The sequence below is a fragment of the Saccopteryx bilineata genome, chromosome 3, assembly GCF_036850765.1.
Source record: "Saccopteryx bilineata isolate mSacBil1 chromosome 3, mSacBil1_pri_phased_curated, whole genome shotgun sequence".
NCBI classification, from domain to species: Eukaryota; Metazoa; Chordata; class Mammalia; order Chiroptera; family Emballonuridae; genus Saccopteryx; species Saccopteryx bilineata.
Genome location: NC_089492.1, coordinates 113,920,406 through 113,927,871, shown reverse-complemented (window position 1 = coordinate 113,927,871; position 7,466 = coordinate 113,920,406). Strand labels below are relative to the sequence as shown.

Sequence of the window (7,466 nt, the reverse complement as noted above, 5' to 3'; positions counted from 1 at the left end):
TTTCTCAAGACATTACTGCGGTTCCTTGATATGCCAGTAGGAGTTCACCAGTACTTATTTAGATAATGCATACATTTCTTTTTGTTTGTTTCTCTCTTCTCTTTCATTCCCTCTTTTTGTGGTAAAACATAAACAAAAGAAAAAACTGGAAAAACTCACCCAAAGAATTTATTCTAAAATAGGCCCTCATTTCTTATTGCTGAATGCAGCCAAAAATGGTGTTCAGGTGCTTCATGGAGGTTGGATGGGTGGCCTACATTTCCTCTGGGCCTTGTGGCAGGAAGCTGAGCATGACGGTAGGTGTCATTGACCAGAACAAGCATTTGGTGGATAGATCTTACAAATGCATGCAGCTCACTGAATTCATCGTCAGGTGCCCACATGGTGCCCTCCAGAAGTATGTCCAACAAGCTTGGCAGAAGGCAGATTTCAGTACAAAATGAGCAGCCACAAGATAGGTCAAGAAGATTGAAGCCAGAGAAAGAAAAGAAAAGATGACAGATTTGGATCATTATAAAATCATGAAGGCCAAAAAAAAAAAAGAAAAGAGAGAAATAGAAAATTCAAGCTTGAAGTTAGGAAGCTTCAAAAGGCAGTTGTCCTGAAAGCTGCTTTACCCCACAGCATCTGCTGCTAATGATGCAGCTACAGAAGCTGCTGTGGAGGTTCCAGCAAAAAAGGTAACTGCTGCAGGCAAGCAGGTTCTAGCCCAGACAGCTTTTGCCCAGAAAGCTGCAGGTCAGAACACAGTGCCTCCAAAACTCAGAAGGGTCTGAAAGCTACAACCCACAAAGCACCTGCTCCCAAGGCATCTGTCAGGAAAGTATGAGAACATAAGAGGCTACTATATAAAAGAAATACAGATACATATTGACTTACTGGCAAATCTATTTTTCCTTTTTATTGAATTTATTGGGGTGACACTAATTAACAAAATTATACAGGTTGAAGGTGCACAATTCCACAATGGTTTGGGATTTTACAGGGGTCAACAGATCCCCATTTTTTAGGAAATTACACTTTAAACTCTGGCCTCAAAGATTTCTCAGATAAAATTACAAGAGGATAAAGTGAATAATCAAAAATTATAACTTACTTGTACACACAGGGAAGTAAATCACCACGACAGAGTGCCAGCAGAAACAAGGCATAACAATAGTAAACCTGAAAAGAGTTCATATAATCAATTTATACAGGTATAAAGTAAAAGTAAAATATTATACAAGTATAAATTAAAATTTATTTAAAATTAAAAGATGGGTAGAAAAATGTGAATAAGAACTAAAAGTGATCAGAGTTGAAATTTGATAAAACAATATAATTATCACTTAAAAATTTCAAAATATGGATTAAGTAGCAAATTATACATAGGTAAAAGAAATATTAGGGATCTGGAATATCTGGGGAAATTATCCAGAATACAGCATAGAAAGACAAAAGGATAAAACATATGTAGGAAGACAGGTTGCAAGACGGAAAATAAGGGAAAAAACATCACATATATCAAACTAAATTTCCAGAAGGGAAAAATAGAATGTAACCAAGGCATTGCTTGGAGAAATAATGGCAAGGAATTTCCAGAATTGATGAAAAACAATTCTCAGGTGCAGAAATCTCAAAGGATAAATGAAAATCAATCCAAACCTAGAAACTGAACCCTAGAACTTACAGAACACTGAAGCACAGAAAATATATTAAAAACCACTTAGTGAATAAAAACTACATACAAAGAAACATTATTAGACTAAGTCAGAGGTTCTCAAGGTGTGCGCCAGGGCACACTGGTGTGCCCTAGAAGATTACAAGGTACGTCCTATAGTATTCCAGAGAAATATGTGCCTGTTGGGGACCAAAAAACCAACAGAGTTTTGGAGTTTAGGTTTTTTGGGGACAGAGGTGTGGGGAATTGGCTGTAAGCTGACAGTCTGTCCAACCTCCACCTCACTTGCCTGATTAGGTTGCAAAAGTCTGTTAAACTGTGATGCTGGATTGTTTACACTACCCTCCATGTTTCCTGGAAAGACTGGAGGCAAATTTCTTTGACCTTTTGTTTGGTGTAAAGTTCAGATGATATGTACAGTGGGGGTTTTCTGCACTTGGTAAAATTTGTGTTTTGCCTAGGAAACATGATCAAAGAACTCCTTGATTTGCTAATGGCCCACTTTGCCCCATAAATAAAGCAAGATGCAGTTTTGGGGCACACTTTGTTCTTGCCAGCAGCAATTAAAGACCCTTCTAACCCTGCATTTCCTTAATTTTGCATATTTTCTTAATTCCGCATCATTCCCACTCGGGACCTGGAATTACTAACTGTGCTTGTTCGTGGTATGTGCCCAGATATAAAAATAAATATAGTTATTCTATTATACCATTTCATTATGGAAATTCCACTCTTTTTGTTAACACATCATTATTATATTTATTATTAACATATCATTATATTATTTTTAGATAAATATACCCAAATAAAATGGATATATTTTTCAAAAAGAAGCATGATATTGAAGAATCCGATTCTGGATGTGAGCAAAAATTAAGTGTAAATAAAATAGGACTTGAAGGCTGACCGGCAAAATTTAACTTATAGCATTTTTCATCAGTTAACACTGAACAATACAATTGGATTACAAACCCATTCATGGAAGCTTCAAGTGATTTTGGTTTAACATTAACAGAAGAAGAACTGGCAGCTATATCCACTGATCATGTATTAGTGATTAAACATAAGGAATTGTCTCTTGAAGCCTTTTGGATTTCTATAAAAGAAGAGTATGTGGCAATATCTAAAAAAGCTTTGAACATTTTATTACACTTTTCAACATCCTATTTATGTGAATTAGAATTTTCTACCCTCAACACAATTAAGAGTAAAAAGAGAAGAATTCTTCAATGTACTGATGAGGAAATGAGAGTTTGCCTTTCAAATATATGCCCAAACATTGAAGAAATTGCTAGGACACATCAAGCTCATGTTTCTCATAAACATAAGAATGAAAAAACTTAACACATTCACACTGGGACCTGCCAAATTTACTAAATATTACTAAGAATATATCTATATATATAAAAAGATAACTTTTTTTGTCGTTTTTTAATTTTTTAACTCTTCTTTTTTACGAATTCTAAAAAACAAAAACATGTAACATAAAAATGTTTTTAATGTCAGAATAAATTTAATTGTGTTATATTTATTTTGTTAAATTATCATAAAAGCACGCTTGGACTTTATATATATATATTTTTTAATATTTGACTTAATTATTATAACATATTTCTCAGAAATTTGAATATAGTGTGCCTACAATTATTTGTAAGATTTTAAATGCGCCCGACTTCAAAAAGTTTGAGAACTACTAGACTAAGTTGATATTGCAATCAATAATGGAAGGTGAAAGAAAATGTAAAATCATATCTTTAAGTGGCATACAGAGAATAAGTCGTTACCTAGCATTATGCATCCCCAAAACTCTTCCAAAAGTGAGGCAACATAAAGAAAATAAGAGCTGATCAGCTCTTACTTCTTAGAAATAAGCTCTTATTAAGGGAACAGTCCCTTTTCAAAGAGAATTCTAAAGTACATCATTCAGGAAGGAGGTAAATCCCATTTGGAAAGTCCAGAGGAGAGAGAAACAGAGGGAGAGGGAGAGGGAAAAAGAGAAAGAAGTGTGTTGAAAATTCTAAACAAACATTGACTATATATTGCAAGTCTGATATAAAGGAATAATTACCCAAAATACTATCATCAAATTAATATTTTCCTGGAGGAGGTGATTGAAGTTAAAGGGTTCCAAAGTTCTTAAAAAGTTTGAGAGCATTGTTTTTGAGAGAGAGAGAGAGAGAGAGAGCTGGAGGGACAGACAGGGACAGATAAACAGGAAGGGAGAGAGATGAGAAGCATCAACTCATAGTTGTAGCACTTTAGTTGTTCATTGATTGTTTTCTCATATGTGCCTTGAGTGGTAACAGGGGGCTGAAGCAGAGCCAATGACCCCTTGCTCAAGCCAGTGACCTTTGAGCTCAAACCAGTGACCATGGGGTCATGTCAATGATCCCATGCTCAAGCTGACAACCCTGCACTCAAGCTGGATGACCACACACTCAAGACAGTGACCTTGGGGTTTTGATACTTGGTCCTTAGCATCCCAGGTCAATGCTCTATCCTCTTCATCACCACCTGGTCAGGTCACTTTTTAAAAGTATAAATAGCCCAGTGGAACAGAAGAGAGTCTAGAAACATACCTACACTTTCTTTAAGACAGCACTGTTATTGCAGATCAGTAGTGTCAAGCATTGACTGTGTGGATTGAGCTGAGCTAACCCTGTGTCCATATGGGAAAAAAATTCTTCCCTTACCTCACTTCTTAAGTCAAATCATATACAAAGATTAGTTCCATGCATTAAAAAACTTAAAAGGAAAGGCAATTCTAATCTTTTGGAAGATAGTATAGGGGAATATATTAATACCCTTGGCTGAGAAAAGATTACTTTAAGCATAGAATAAGCAAACCAGGAAGGCATTTGATTTAATAAAACTTATGGTTAGCTGTTTATCAATAAACATAAAGGGAAAATAAACCATCACTTGGAAGAATGTACTATATAGATAGGCACATTGGCAAAGAATTAGAACCTATAGTAAACAAAGATATTCTACAAATTTATATGCAAAACCAAATAATGCCAAAGAGAAGATGGGCAAATGACTTAAATATACTCTTTACATTAAAAAATGCATGACTAGCAATTAAACAAAAGAAAGATTTTTGACTTCATAAGCAGTCACGAAAATACAAATTTAAATGACGAGATACCATTTATAGTTGCCAGATTGATAGAAGTAAAAAAAATCTCCAATACCTTGTGTTGGTAGGAATGTGGAGAAGTGAGATTTCTTATATAATGTATTTGGTAATTAAAATAGTTAAAGCCACTTTTGAAATTAATCTGTATTATATAATAAAGTGAAACATGCAAATTTCCTACAATTGAGAAATATATACTCAAAAGATATGCTGTATACGTGCAACTGGAATCAGGTAAAAGAATATGCGTAGATATCTTGTTTATAATAGCAAGAAAGTGTAAAATATTCTAGATAGCCATTAATATTGTACGGCAGTACAAATGAATATGTTACAACTACATACATTATCACAATTAAATCTAAAAAGCATACTATCGAATAAACCAAGACATAGATTCTATCCAATATAATTTTATTTATAAAACTAAATATAATATGCAAAATCAAACAATATAATAATTAAGATAAATTACAAATAAGATAAGTGCATGATATGGACTAAATCAAGGAAAGAGGTTACTTATGTGAATGTGATCGGGGAGTGGCCTCAAAAATACCCATAATGTTATTTTGTATGGCTGCTTGTTTTATAGTTATTTTTTATTAATATGTTATTCACATGTTACAAATATTTTTTGGTGAAGATTCAATAATTCCAGGTATTGTCTATCCTCTATATGTGTGCCTCTGTCACATTAATTAGCTCATACATAATTTGTAAATATGGGAATAATATCTGTTTAGAAAGAGTGGAAATTGCATAGGTTCATGTGCAACTAATATTTTGTGCTAGCAAGTAACAACATTTCGACTCAAAGTACACTAACGCAGGTGAACATGTCAGAGCCGGAGGAAAGGAACACTACGTGTTGTTTATTGGCCTGGCTCACTTGATAAGTGCCCTGTCTTGGATAGCTAACTGAGCAATCTTCCTTTGTTCATTTTGTTCCTTTTTACATAATTCAGCAGCCTGAATCTTTTCTTATACTTCCTTCTGTCAAGTTAGTTTTATTCCTTATTATTTAAAAGCAAAGTTCCATATTTATCATAGCAATTTTTTATTTATCAGGTATTTAATATAGCTTTTTTAAATATACCTTTTAAACTGTGTAAATATTTTAAAATTATAATTCTTTTATGGTTATTGTTGTGCTCTAGTTATAAGTTTCATGGATTATTTTTATAGTGCCCAACATGTCTCTTCTCTTAGATTCTGTCATTTTTATTGTTTGATTTCGTAGAATGAGTGATATTTTTTTGACGTGCATATTCATTTCCACAGAAATCTCTGTATTTATTAGTTTTGATTAAATTTAGTCTTATAAGGCTAAATTAATAAGTTAACATTTAATTAATAAAATTACATTTATTACTACATTAATGAAACCATTTACATAAGCATATGTTTGTCTTCCATATGTACAATCTAATGATCCAATGCTAAGTACTGAGAGAAACCTAAATGGGCAAATAACATAGTATTTGATCATAAGTGCTTTAAAGCCTGCCTACAATATAAAGGTTAAATTATTAGCTATTAGGGTTCTGCAGAATCTTGACCTAATCTACCTTTCCAGTCTCCTCTTTCTAATTTGTCTTTCAGTTGCTCTGCCTTCCAGCCACATTGACTTATTATCTGTTCTTCACATACATACCACGAGGCTGATAGGAGATACGCAAAGTGTAGAGCTTTTACTTAGCCAATTCCCCCTTCATACTGCTGATAGTGCTCGTTTCCTACACTATTAATCATGTAATACAAAATCCAGTTCTCCCATTTAAAACTTTAATGGTTCCACAAAGCCAATGAAATTAAGTATATATTCATTGCATTGTGCCAATGGATCTTTCAGTATATGGTCCCAGCTTTCATTTAACATGTCTTCCTTGCTGACCTTATGCTTTAGTTGCTTTCAACACTCATAATTCCCTAAAGACACCAGATACTTTCATGGCTTCACGTCTTGTTTTGTTGTTCAGAGTTGTAATGGTGCTTTGCCTCCATATATGTTCTTCCTATATGTATTTGAATGTTCACTCATCATCCAGGACTGGATGAAGGGCCACATGCCTGGCTAACCTAGTAGACAGAAGTAAGTTCTTATAGAATAAATTATCTTTGTTACTTATTTTTTATTGAATAATCTTGTGTGTGTATGTTTAGAGTTTAGTTAGTATTTTACTTGCTTGGTTTTCTACCATAGGTCAAAGTTTCAGTCCTTGCTTCACTACTTATTCAATATTCTTAGGCAAACATGTAATTTCTATAAGCTACAGTTTCCTCGTCTGTACTAGAAGGACAAGTTGTTTTGAGAGACAAAATAAGGGATGCTGTGAGGGGCAAAATAAGTAGTTGGTTGATTACCAAGTGCTATACACATGTTAGCTATGATTATTATAGTTAGTAAAACTTTCAATAAATATTGAATTAAAATCCTATTTAGATATTTCAAGTAAAATATCAACTCCCTGACTTCTATGAGAAACAAGTGAAATACCCTTGGTTTTCCACTGTATTATTAATTTTAGCTTTTATTCCATGTAATTAGAACATAAGCTTCATTAAAACTATTTCATTCATTGCTATAACATATCTTAGAAGCTATTGTCAAATAAGTGAATGAATGAATGTGAGTATAAAGCATAGTAACTTGAACAGAGC

At 33.5% G+C, this 7,466-nt stretch overlaps 1 pseudogene; it reads left to right on the top strand.

Annotated features, from left to right (window-relative positions):
- Nucleotides 1–215: 215 nt before the first annotated feature.
- Nucleotides 216–829, top strand: LOC136329844 (large ribosomal subunit protein eL14 pseudogene; annotated as a pseudogene).
- Nucleotides 830–7,466: the final 6,637 nt, after the last annotated feature.